This window comes from Euprymna scolopes, chromosome 2 (assembly GCF_053919585.1).
Source record: "Euprymna scolopes isolate OS-2025 chromosome 2, ASM5391958v1, whole genome shotgun sequence".
Lineage (NCBI taxonomy): Eukaryota > Metazoa > Mollusca > Cephalopoda > Sepiida > Sepiolidae > Euprymna > Euprymna scolopes.
In genome coordinates, this window is record NC_136483.1 from 181,844,313 (window position 1) to 181,859,266 (window position 14,954).

The window sequence follows — 14,954 nt, forward strand, 5'->3', positions numbered from 1 at the left end:
AGTGAGTCAATTACGATAACAATTATGCCAGCTTTACACTATTTTTAAAAATGGTATTAAACCTACTTATTCTAAACATAAAGAATCGGACATGTTAACAATTCACGCATGCGAATTTTTGAAACAGCTAGCAAATAAAACTACGATTACTCCCGCGTAACAATTTTTCAATTTTGACCCGTAAACAGCCTGTTTTTTTTGTTTTTTTTCGGATGAAAACCGATTAAAAAGTTTTCCACGTGTCTGAATACCCTATATACAACATTTCAAGTCTTTAGATAAAAAGTTCGGTAAGGAGTGTCCTCACACACGCACGCATTGTCACGTTTATAGATATATAGATAGCATATCTTAAATTATGCACACATAGTTATGTAAATTTTCGTAACACAAAGCCTCTTCAATTGCTCAAGAGTATTGAAATAGAGATATAAATATTTTATATTATATAAACAAATTTCGATGCAGGGGAAATTTCGTATAAATTTACCAGGGAAGCATTTGTATTTTCCATTCAGATTGTAAAGATGATCTTATAAATAGCTTTGTGGTGCCCTGAAAGAAAAACAAAGATTTTTGGTAATTTGTAAGATTCTGTTTCTCTCATTCCAAGTGCGTAATATATATATATATATATATATATATATATATATGTGTGTGTGTGTGTAGTGTTGTTTCTATGAATTAACACAAGCAAAGTGATCCATTATAATAAAGAATTACATACTATTTTGAATTTTTTTACGGAATGATCAGAAAAACATCAGTACCGTCGGTTTCAAATACGATAAAAGGAGACTAGTTTATGGCCGAACAATATCGAGTTCTCTTCATTTCTGTTTATATCTATTCTCACCAGAAATGTTACTTATAAAGTGCCGTGTCAATTTTCTAACAGAACAGATATAAACAGAGGCTCAAGAGAATATTTTTCGACTATAAACTGATCCACTTATATCGGATTTGAAACTGACGGTACCGGTGAAATTCTGATCATCTATGTTATTGTAATATATATATATATATATATATATATATATATATATATATATATATATATATATATATATATATATATGCATGAGTGTGTGTGGCGGGAGTCCAAAATTATAATTTTTGAACATAGGATATACGTGAAATTATATCTATTTCAGGGCTTAGACAATTATTTAAACTAACAAAACCTGAATTACTATTATTATTGTTGTTGTAAAATAAAATGAATGAACAATACGTGATATGTTATATACGTAAGTATCTTTGTATGTGACTAGCCTGGGTGCCAGGGGTTTCCTGAGTGTTTGGAGGTGTGTTTTGAGCAAAAAAAAAGTGGTAGTAGGAAGTTAGGCTCGAACCCGTGCCCCTAAAGAGGAAAAGAACGTAAAAAAGTGACGTGTGTGCTGTTGCATCCATCGCCAAAACGGAAGTTACATAGGTTTAAATAAAGGCTAGACAATCGAAAAGAGGGGGTGACTTTCGAAAATATCGGCTAAAAAGCAACCCCTCCCTGTAGAAAAGTGCCAAGTTGGGGGTGAAGGAATAAATGTTTTTAGCCTATTTTTGGATATTTGTCGTCCGAAGAGTCGAACTTCAAAACACTATCAGTCTCGTGAAGATTCGTCGCCTCTGCAAAAAGTTTTAGGCAGATATACAAACATAAAAACATAGATACATACATTTAAACAAACATGTGAGATTTATTATATGTGATTTGCAAAACTATTATATCCACTGTTCCATTTGTGTGTGTATCTTTTTAGATACTTTTAGCCAAATGAAACTTTCTTTATAAAAGAGAACCCCTAATAAACATGTACTTATTAAAAAGAACGTTATTTGCTGCATAAATGTTGGAACATTAATAGATGCCCAGTTGTTATTAAGAAGAAAAAAAAACGAGCACGCAAGTTCTTCCCACGTAACTGTCGAACAGGTTGTCTCGTTGGTCTCCTTCTTGGCATATTTTGTTAACGTCTTCTTAATGTTTCTACGCCTCCGCCGCAGCGGGGACACAAAATAACGTTCATCTTCGGGGGGAAATGAAACTTTGCTTTCAGATCGGCAACCACTCAAAAGAAACGAACAGAATGGTGAACTAGGCTGAACACCTTATCCTATTGATGGAGCCAGACATTCCATTCACCTTCTCCTGCTGAGTCTGGTCTTTTATCTTCCATACTCCATCTTAGATTTCCGAAGCGTTTAATTCCTTACCTTCAGTTAATAAAGATCTAATAAACAAACTTTGATTTAAGTTCAGATACTGCCATTTATTTTAGATACACGCACGCACAACCTCATATATATATATATATATATATATATATATATATATATATATATATATATATATAAGATTAACAGTATAGTTATATTCCAAGACACAAATATTTATTTTCCATGCAAAAAAGCCCCTACAGCATGTTATAATTTCAGTACATTTTTTACATATCCGTTTTGTTATGCAGAAACAAATGGTTATTATGTCAATACTGTCTATTTCTGTGCATATACTCTTGAGAAAGACTATAAATTCTAAACAAAAATCATTGGTATACGCAAAGAATGAAATATAATTAAAAAACATGTTTTACCTAAACAACACATATATATATATATAATATATAAATATTTAAATTTGCATAACTACTTTTATACCTACAGACAGTAGGGTTTCATGCTTTCGCAATTATCAACACAGAAAGTGATAATTACTGTTGGTCGAGAGACTCGGACCTGGTTACAAAGTCAGCTTTGACTGCATTGGCTATGACCTTTACCTCTGAAACAGCATCAATTAACAAAAGAATCAAAGGAAATTAAACACTTATAAACGCCAAATGCAGACATATCAGTAAAACAGTCAGAGGCTATTCAAACGACTCGAAGTCGTAAATGTTGCATGTCGCTAGTTGATCGCCTTTTTTGTTTATTTCTCAGACAGGGTTCAAACTTGATAATTTTTAAGAACTTAGAATTATAAATATTAATAATTAATTTCATACCTACAGATACAGGTGTTTCATGATCTCGCAATCATCTGTGCAAAACGTAATAATTACTGCTGCTCGAGTAACTAGAACCAAGTTAGAAAATACTTCTATGTAAAGCTTAGTGAGATGAAGAATCAGCAGATGGCTTGATTATTAAGAAAAATTAAAATATAAAAGCGTAATATTCATATAAGTGTTACAGAATATCAGAACATTGGTACCATCGGTTCAAAATGAATAACAAACAGGAATTATTGGTGATTGTCCATGTCATACTCTTTTCAGCCTTGGATTGACATAAACAAAGCTAAATAATCTTGCGCTATTGGTGTTGTTCTGATCTTCAGTAGCACGTCTATACATGTGTGTATATATATATATATATATATATATATATATATATATATATAATTGATCCGATTTTGCCAGAGACACTTGTGCGCATATTAATTAGACAAGCATAAGTAAAAAAAAAATGGACAAATAGCGTTTATTAAACACATAAAAATTGAATTGTCTATTGATCTGTTTATTTTAAAGTGCTAAGTTTATTTTCAAGATTTCTTGTTTTATTTTAAAATTAGATTTATCTTGTAAATGCCACGCGAAAGCAACAAACAAAGCGCCTGTCATGAATCATAAATCAAACTTTTCTTGCCCATAATGCGGGGAATGACAAGCAACCCAAGCACTTATGGTTAGTAGGGAGGGTCATTTTTCTTATTACTTTTCAAGAGCTCGAAGTATTCTTGGGGACCTGCGGCGACTCTTTATTTGTCTTCATATTTTGTGAAATTTAAGATAAACTAGCGGGGTGGGGGCGCCCAGCTTTGCTTTTAATATTTTTATTTCGTATATCTATATATCTTTAAAAATGCAATTGTCTGTCTGTGTCTGTATGTGTACATTTCCCTACCACAGTTATTTTCAGTCTACAGACTCGAGATTTGACATAAGCGGAATTGAGATTTGGGAACATTTTTTAATCGGTTTCTGACCAGAAATTTGGCTGTCAAGGAGCTAAATTTCAGCGATTTGACATTTATAAACTCTACCAAACTCCACCGCTAATTTTGTGTCTACTCACTTGAAGATTTAGCTGTAGGTTACTTAGACATGGACCAAACTTTTTAATTTGATTTGAAACCAAAGCAATAAATGTTAAGGAGTCAAAATTGGAGTCGAAGTTTAAAACAATTGACCTCTACGGTCTCTACCATATTACTCAGCCAATTTTTGGTCTAAACATTTGAAATTTTACATAAAGTTTATTCAGATAGGGCAAGCTTTTTAATTGGTTTTTGGCCGAAATTTTGGCTGCCAAAGGGTCAATGTTCAAAAGATTTTACCTTAGCGGTCTCTAACAAACTATTCAGCCAATTTTAAATCTAAACATTTGAAATGTTACATAAAGTGTATTCATACATGCAGCGAGCTTTTTAGTAAGTTTTTTGGTGGAAATGTGGCTGTCAAGAGGTCAAATTTGAAAGTTTACCGTTGCAAACTCTACCAAACCTTTCTGCCAATTTTGGGTCTAAACTCTTGAAATTTTAGATGTAGGTTATCTGGACATAAGTCAAACTTTTTAATATCTATATATATATATATATATATATATATATATATATAAGTTATAGAGCCCAACCAAAGACGGGCTGAACTGCTAGTATTGATATAAAGTCGTGATCTCAAAAGAAAAACAATGTATGTGGGTGACATCAGCAAGAATCGAAACCCAAAGCAAAACTTTAGCATTCAAAGCTGGTGATGTTACTACTGAACTGATTAAAAATAAACTAAGATGAATGTACAAAATGTATTACAATATTTGTTTTTCAATTTTGACACCTTAAAATCTATTTTAACCGGCTAAAGAACCATAAAAGAATAATCCATAAAAAAGCAAATCATTTCAGGCCCCTGCGACTTTTGGTTTTATGAAGAGATAGTTTGAAAATATGGAGACAGACAGACAAACATTGAGTTTTATCAATTAGATTTCCATTTTTTTAGTATTTATAAGGATATGCACCACGTTAAATTTAAATGCGTTTGTGGGAATTTATGAGTTGAAATCTTCGTTTCTTTTCGATGTTTATTAGATAAATACAGTACTGTACAACCGCATGTAAAAACAGAGAAACCAAAAATTATGGTTTCACCAGTTTATTCACTCGTTATTAATCTAGATATGTTATTAAAATATTCATATGAAATCAATGGATTACATCATTAAATTGATTATTATATTAAAAAAAAAACACTCATCCTTGTTTTTTTTTTTCCCCCATAGAGTGGAAGGTAGCTGTTCGTATTTATTTCAGACGACAGGTAAATCTGAGGTGAGATTGTTGCTAGCTATTTCTGTCTCGCTTACTCTTACCACTTGTTTCGGTTTACTCTGGGTACTGAAAAAAAGCAAGCGTTTTACTCATTAATTTTTGCGTGACATGAAGGAAGAACAGAAATACACACGCATATATATCTATAATATAAAGCTGAACGTCTGTGTGTGTGTAGTTTTAGTTACTACACAGCCCCAAAGTTTAGTACGAGGGTCAGTTTAAATGTAATGTCTCCTATTTTTTTTTCGTTCAGATTGATCAGAAGAGATGTCAAATTTCATTGTTATGCTGACTGAACTTATGCATTCATGAACTTAAAGATTCATCTCCCCAGGGCATATAATGACAGTGTCCTTCTTCGTTGTTCATCGTTATCCAATGATGACGATCTTCTTGTGAGTCTGCTGATGTTTAAATAGTCCAATCCTGGATCCACAGGTACGGTCACAGATCGTCATGTAAATGAGAACCGGAATAGCGTGGAGAGTATGTCGCTTTGCACGCTTCGCTGTATGGTCCTGTATTTGCTGATCCTCAATACAGTCCACTGCCTGCTAGCAGAGGGAGTGCTAGAGATCCCGGCAGGAAGCAAGTTCCTTTAGTGAAGAGGGGGTCTATTCGACACCTATTCAGGGATCTCTTCTTGTGGTCTTTGAAATGATATGATTCTTAGCAGTGTAAGACTCTACCTTAGCAAACCCTGCCAAGGTCGTTCGTCAGAACCATTAGGTTTCTGAGAAAAGTGCATTGAGAATATGGAAACTATGTAGAAAAACAAATTCTGGAACACAGAATATCATTCGATATAATAGTATCACTCATGCCTGGGCGGGTCTTTAACTTTTGGAGTAAAAAGGGAAGCTCTATTTTAAAAACGACTTTCGTATTACCAAGCACGCTCCAGCCGCCCATGCACAGCCATCGCCAATCGCTGGTAGAAGTGTATTAAGAATGGTTTTTACTATGTGAAAAATGAATCCTGGAGCACAAAATTGTTGTTAGTTTTAATGGTTTCGTAGCTCTTAACTTTTTTTTGTATTTGGAACGAAATTTATTTTATACTACTCCGTAATACAAAATAAATCTGCAAACCTTTATAAGTATTAGATTATTTCGTTTCGGATTTTTACATTTTATGGGTTTTTTTTTCCCTTACTATGATTTTACGCGAAGTGCTATCAAACGAAAACACTTTGCATTAAATGTTTAACTCACAAATTTCTGCATGGTGGGATTAAAGTACAAAAACATACACACCAACAAACTAAATGATATGGTCATAAACGTTTTATTTTTATTTCAAGACTTTCTCGGGAAGACGAAACGTTGAATATATAATTTTATTTGTTTATTTTTCAATTTTTCATGACGTCTGAATATTATTTCTACAGTTTTAATCATATATATATATATATATATATATATATACTAGTACACTGCTCGGCATTACCCGGTCGCAAAATTTATTGATTCGCTCTCATGATGCGCAAGAACCGTTGCAATACATATACATTTTCCACTGGTTTAAGCTAGTTAGATTGTAAGCATGCACCTTCTTACTTATAGCGAAAAGGGACCTTTTTTGTAATACATTTGACGATTGTCTCGTTGTATATGTTTTATTCCATATCTTGCTGAAGTAAAAGCTTTTATGTGACTAAAATGCATGGCTTCTAATAAAACCAGATGATACGAATAAAGGTTTACAGGATAGTAAGACAAGTATCATTTCTGGCATTATACTTCCGGTTTGTTTTCTGTGGTTGTTTTGTTTTACGGCATATCAACCCTTTTCAGGTTATTTAATGCCGAATCTGGTGATTTTGAAGAACGATTTTTTACTATAGTATATTTGTTTTTTAAGTTCTATTCTATTTAACCCATAGTTGGGACCCTAACAGGTGCTACCTGTGAGCAATGGCAATTAAAGGGTGGCTCCACACTCCCTAAAGCCTGCAAACTGGGGCCTCACCATCGGATATAGTTTAAGGTCATATCCAGGACCTTCGCTTAATGGAAAACTGTCATTACCAACGTATAGATCTTAACTATTGCCAATCGCATACGGAGAATATCAGTTAGAAGTTCTTATCTCGATATAAGGGTGGCATGTAAGCTCCAAATGCAATCAAATGGCATTTACAATAAGTTTCATCTGCATAAAAAAAAACTGAACTGCCATTTTTACTAATCAGAATACTCTACAACAGCCTTTCTTTCTAAAACGTACAAATTAAACCTTTCTCTATAGAGATTATTTAGTGATTTTATTTTGTCATCATTGCTTACTGTTTCATTCATTTATCTGCTTTTATATGAACAAGAACAATAATAAGCTTAACTCGAGGAGGAATTAGTTGCATAATGACGTCATATCCGTCTTTCATGTATTGCATTATGGGAAGTAGTTAAATAAAAAAGAAACGATTTCGGTACAAATTCTCATGATATTTAATGAAATCCCTCAAGTTTGCTTTTCTTCACTTTTATTCTTATTGTTTCAATTTATCAGTTGAATAAAATTTAAAAAAAAAAACAATTAGTAACAATTTACGCGTAGCTGTTGAATGACAATGTGAAACGTTCACATATGAAGACGTGCTGTCTATCGATTGTTACTCGAAGAATGATTCATTGTTTATGATGAACTGTACTCTTATTTTATCATGCTATCACCGTTTTCCACTTTTCTGTCTGGCTAGCTTTATATATATATATATATATATATATATATATATATATATATATATTACCCTTCATCGGACTATCCATTCATGTGAAATCTTTTTATCATTTTCTTTTACCTCCTATTCCCATTACCTCACCCTTTTTTTAACCAAGTAAGATCTGTGACTTACTTGTAGTTTATTAAATACTTTTATATGCAAAATCCGATCCTGCATTTTGCTAATTCCTGCCTTCTGATTAGAAGGAGAATATTTCTTCGAAACTCCGCGGATTAAGGACTATCCACTTATCTTGTGCTTCCTTTTTTTAAAATTAAATGTTTTTAACTCTTTTTCAAGATGTCTTTTAACATGTTTTATTAATCATTTGTTCATATATATATAATATATATATCTCAATTTTCACCCCAAACAAGGCACAGTCTCACTCTGGAATACTATCGGTGGCATAAGTTGCGGGGGCATTATGAAGGGAGATGAGTAGCAAAATGTTTGTTCACATTACACTTGAACTTCTGCATATTACTACAGTTGGGAAAGCAGAATCCCGGAAGGGAGTTCCAAAATCTTGCAGTTCTGGGGAAGAAACTATTGAAGTAAAAGGCTTTCTTAAACTTAGGGATCTCTACTGTGAATGGGGTGGGACTTAGCTGCTTGTCGGGTTAGTAACATCGATGGGGTACAAGTGGATATAGTCTGTCAGAGCATTCACCGTTAAAGTACTTGTAGAATAGGCAGACGGATGCAAAATTTTGTCGATGGGACAGAAGCTGAAGCCTAGATGACAGTTCAGGACACATCAGGTTGGCGACTCTCTTTTGTACCCTGTCTAGGACCGAGAGACAAGTAGCAGATGCACCAAACCAAATGTGACAACAGTACTCCATACATGGGCGAATGGTGGCCTTATAGAGGTACAGGATACTTTCAGGCGTAAATAGTTTTCCAGCACGCTAGAGAGAGCCCACCTTCTTTGCAGCAGCTTTGGGAAATGCTCGCTATGTATTTGTTCCAGTTCCTGTTCCCTGTGAACGTAAGGACGAGGATTTTAAAGGAAGCACTTTCAGGTAATGTGTTCTTGGCCATTGCCATTGGTGGTAGAGAAGGTTTCTTCTAATTATTGAAGGAAACAAGCCTATTCTTGGCAGCATTAAATGTGGCCACCATTTTTGTCCCTATTCCACTACAGATTTGACCTCTAGTGTTTCTGCTATTTCCTTAGATGTGCGTTCATTTGTTTTCCTATAAAGAGAGGTGTCATCAGCAAATATACCCATCTCCGAAACAATTGTATCATGGAGGTCGTTTATGAATATCAGGAATAATAAAGGCCCAAGAATAGACACCTGAGGTACTCCTGCATTTATATCATATTGTTTAGATGTACGACCGTCGACGACAACTTGGATTTTTCTCTTAAGGATTTAATTACATTATGTATTCTTCCAGTGATACCATATGATCTAATTTTCCTTAAAAGACTATCGTGCCATACCCTGCCAAAAGCCTTAGCTATATTGAGGGCTACCGCTATACCCTCCCATGTTTTGACGTTCAGAGATTACACTTAGAATATCTGCTCTGGAATGAACTTGCCTAAATCCATATTGTTTGTCGGTCAGGAGTTTAGCAGCTGTAAGGTGTTGGACTAGGGCTTGATTAACTAAGGACTCAAATATTTTGGCGAAAAGCGGGAGGAAGCTAATGGGGCGATAATTTAGTGGGTCAGTTCTTTCACCAGAATTCTTGAAGACTGGTACCACAGAAGCGATTCGTTAAGGCATTTATTGTAAAGTTTGGAGAGAACTTGAGCAACCACCGCTTATCATTTTTTAATAGCACAGACGGGATGAGTTCGGGTGCACTTGCTTTTGAGCTGTCTGGATTTTTCATGATACCATGTACATGAGAGGGGGAGATTTTTTTTAATCGTCTAGTGTGGCGTCTGTTCGCAAAGGAAAGTTGGGGGTGCTGGCAAGCAGGTTAGTCTTGTCGGTGCAAGCAACCTCATGGTTGTTTAATAGTGGAGGAATCGTTGACTGCCCATTATTTACTACACTGTTGTAGATTTACCAAAAATCACGGGTTCATAATTTCTGTGCTTCGATGCGTTTTCTGGTGGTTTCAGTCTATTCTGTCTTAGCTGTCGCTATTTCTCTCTTACAATTACTTCTAGCTTCTATATACTTCTGTCTGTTTGAACTGGACTTATGTCCGTTTAATCTATGATACGCATGCTGCCTTTGAGTAATGGCTGCTACACAAGTAAAAGTAAACCATTGGGGAGAGTGGGGCTTACTATAGAATTTCCGTGTGGGAACATGTGCTTCAATTGCAGTTTTGAACCATTCAGTGGTCTCATTTGCACACTGTTCTGCTGGAAGAGAAAAGATATTTCGCCATATGGCATCTCTGATGAGTTCACTGATGGCTTCCCAGTAAGCTGTTTTTGTAATACCTCGCTGTTTTAAGCAGTGGGTCTTCAGTTTTAGGTCGAAAATTTAGGGTGATTTATACCATTATCACAGCGTGATCAGCATTTCCGAGTGGCTGTGGGCATTTGTTGTACAATCATCGGGAACTGTGGTCAGAAATAGATCTAGAAGTGAAGCATGTTGATCTTGCTGGTCTGGGAAACGTGTCTGAAATGTAACCGTTTGTGATAGAGAATGAGATATAGAGAAGCTATGTGTTATGCTACCAGCTAGGGATGTGTAAGTAGAGAATCCAAGCCAGTTACTGTGGTAGACATTGAAGTCACCAAATACATATACTTTTTCCCTAGTATCGAGGGAGAGTGCTATATCTATGCTGTCAGAGATTTTGTTTATTAGAGTACAGTCCTGGATTGAGGAAGAGAGGTAGAGAAAATACAGATAGCTAATACTATGTTGCATGCTTAGTCTGAAGCACATAACGGCCTGGTCGTCTGATCTAGTTTTGTTTCTCTAGGCAGGGGGAGGGTGTTACGAATATAAACTCCAAGCCCATGCATATGTCTGTCAGGCAGAGTGGGAGAAAATCAGGCATGTTAAAACGGTTAGCGGGAATATAAGAGTGTAGGTTAGTTTCACTTACTGCTAAGATATCCAGGGTGTTTACTAGGAGAAATGATTCAACATCATCTAAGTTAGTTCTCAGCCCGCGGATATTCGTAAATGCAGGCCCCAAGGGAGGAGACAGGTTGGTTTTCTTTGGATTCGGTCCTGGTTTAAACGTAATTTTTCCTTGAGCTGTCATTTCATTTTATTTAATTTTAAAGTTTCAGTTTTGGTGAGTGAGGGGTGCTGGACAGGTGGTTGTGCAGAATATCAGACATGCAATACAAGTAGATTATCAGCTGTCCTCACCTGTAGGATTGTGGCCTCAGGAAAGCCCACCGGGGATGAGTGCAGGGTTCCATTTCCATGCGCCGTATGGCACTATAATCATCTCGGTATTATACAACTGTTGATCGAGCAGCCACTCTAAGCGCTACTAAAGAGTTAGGGTTTCTGTACTATCAGTCGGAAACAGCAGCCAGGAAAACCTTCAACCCATCAGACAGTCAGCCCAGTCAAACTGTGCCGGCATATATGGTAGTGAAGCATCCTCACAGTGTCCAGTAAAGGGGGGTGGGATCTGGCGGGATCGGGGAAAAACTGCGTTTATTGCCCTAGTCAGGAAACAAGGTCAACCACTGGGTGATTCTGTCGAGTCCCAGTGATAGCACCTCTATGCCTGGCTAAAAGACAATGAAGGACTATGAAAGCCGGGCGATAGACATAGCCTATCTCCTCTTTAAGTAGTTTAGGTTTGCCAACCGGTAACCTGTTTGAGTCACCAGCTCTAGGAAGGTTGTCGTCCAAGGCTGAAGAGGCTTCGCTCCCCTAGGTTTAACTTCAGAGTTTTCCTTCTCTTAGACGGATGACCTGGGAAGATCTACGTGTCCATCAGCACTGAGAGGGTTCGCCCCTGCGCCTGGGTACTAAACCAGGTATTTCTGCGACCCCGTATGGGTAGTTAATATTAATCGGTTATTGTGGTTATGTATCTACTGAAAAGTTATACTGCTCGAAGTGATTAAAAAAGACATTACTATCCTTTTACTTTTCATTGTAAATGGGAGAGAGGATAAGTAAAAATCCATGCAGTGGAAGCAACTAAATTTGTCACAGGATTGGTTTGAGAGAAAGAGAGAGGAGTTAATGTATGGTTAGATATAGTTTATGCTAGTTTAGGAATAGGTTAACATGTTAAAGTATGATTTACTTAATATTAGGAATTAAAATTTGGTGCCCAAACTGAGTATTTAATACGACTGAAAGATAAGATATATACTCAATATAGGTACAAGAAATATTTGATTTGGAGTATAGTCCAGTACAGATATACCTGAAAAATATAAGTTGTGTCGTATTCTGTAAGTATAAATAAATATAGATGGATGGGTAAGTGGCATGTTTTCAGTAGATACGAATATATGGAATTTGAGACATTAAGTATATTTGCTGTCTTCGGAGTTCTAACGAAGGAATATGGCTTCGCCTTTCTTTTTAAAATTCTGAAGTTTGTATTACAATGAGCATCGGTTCAGTTAATGCGTAAATTATTGCAATACTATCCCCTATCAAAAGGAAAGATATTAAGGTTGCTATTAATTATAAATCACACAGTCTATGTATAAGACTATGGCTAGTAAGTATTTACTTAGAAGCTTAGTTATGGGATTAGAGTATAATCTAACGTATGTCTTAGAAATCTTTAGGTGTTAATGAGTATCGATTATGAAAAGTCAGTCTATTAAGGGTTGAGAGCTAAGACCCCTCTAAGTTACGTGCAATAGATTAGATTTAATGGCAGCTTGGGAAATAGAGCAGCTGGTTATTGATTAGGAGAAAGGATTTAAATTATAGTACAGCATAATTACACGTTAGGGTATAGAGTTTAGGGTAGAGTTTCAAAAAAATGTTTGTCATGCAAAACATATATATGGCAGCGAAAGTCGGTTTTTATAATCATAGCTACTTACGACTGTGGCTACGTTCAGAAATATTCGAAATTTGAACGCCAGTTATTGATCATATATAATAAGGAGAAATTGTATCGTTGATTATCCCCCCCTCTCTCTCTCACATATATATGTGTGTGTGTGTGTGTTTGCTATATATTTACATGTACTTTAATATGTGACGTGATAAACGCATAGCCTCTTCGACTTGCATACTCCTGACCAATTGAAAAGAAGCAAAATCTCACACCTGCAATTTTTGGTCCGTAGATACCGGAAATCCTTCTCCATTTATTTCTTTCCAAAAATTCTTAGACTTTAGAATTCCCCGTATACCTCTTACTCTCGTAATTGTACTGACATACGTAAGTAACAATACGCCTCGTTTAGGATGAAATATATATATATGTGTGTGTGTGTGTAACCCAATGTTGATAAAGTGATTTAATTTATTTTGATTATGGGAATGACTCAAATTTTATACTAAAGACTATTGAGTCTTAAAATAAATAAATTTGTGTTTAAGGACTATGGATCAAATTTTATGATTATGGATCAACGTTAATGACTGGATCAAAATCAATGTAAATCTGAATATTTGACTTTCAAATGAGTTTTACTGAATTGTTAGGTACGTTAAATCACATCTCATACCTATTGGTTGAATTTAATAAACAGGCAGTATCAAAATTTTCTATTAAGGTTTCGGACCCTATTTTCGTCATCTTCATAAACGTAAAACTAAATATAGCCTGCACTACAATCTCTTGAATACACTAGTTTGCTTGAAAATTTATAGCAATCGGTTAATTATTTTATGAGTGAATACTCCTGATTCAAACATGTAAAGATACGTCCATACCAAACTTTATATGGACTAACAGGCGCGTGAAAGTTGTACAGAATGAGAAATATATTTAATCAACAAATGTTTTGATGAAGCTGATATTTTTACAGATAGCGTACAAAATGGAGTTTTGAACAAGAAAATTAGTAATGCGCAGCAAACGTGAGTTTATTAACATATTGTATTGTAAATATAGAACTGACTCAATACGAGATACATTTATAAGTACTAATACATACTAAGAGAGTAATATTGTGCTACATAGTTCAATACAAATAATAAAATCACATTGTAAAAGACGATCTTTTATTTACACCTTCACTCTAGCACTTCTTCACAAATATCACTTTTCTTTTTTTTATTCTGTTTCTTTTTGATGTTTTCTGTTTTTACGTAATCTTTCACTGACTTTTTTCTTCGGTGAAGAACACTTGCACGTCAAAATTGTTACGAGTTCCATTTTTCTAAAATTACAACAATGATCATATATAATTATAATGATATTCGAAAACTAGCTCACCCTCATATTCTTCGTCAGGGTAGCCAGATGGGCTTTTTAAGCCAAATTTGGCGAATTTGGCCTTTTTCGAAGCAGTTTGGCTTTAATAATTGTATTTGGCCTTTTTCAAAGCTTAATGTACGGACTAGGGAAGGAACAGGCAGAATGTTATATCACAATAGAAAAATGCGAAAAAGTAATATGGTTAAGCTTAAACATAGAAAAGTAAAGTACTAGTTGTCAAAACTGGAAAAGAAAAAGACAAGCTATTCTAGTAAAACATATAATAAATTTATAACTTATATTGCAGCATTAAAAATTGATTATATAATGTTATAAATTAAAATTAAAAACATACTCTAAATGCTGCAATATTTTAAATTATAAATTTATATTTTTTTACTAGAATATATTGTCCTTTTCTTTTCAAGTTTTAACAACTACTCCTTTACTTTTCCATGTTTAAGCTTAACCATATTACCTTTCATGCTCACATTTTTCTATTGTAATACATGATTTTTCCAGACTTTTTTTATACAGGAATCACAACTTATCAAGTCCCAGAGGCCACTCGAGGATAAGGGATAATGGGT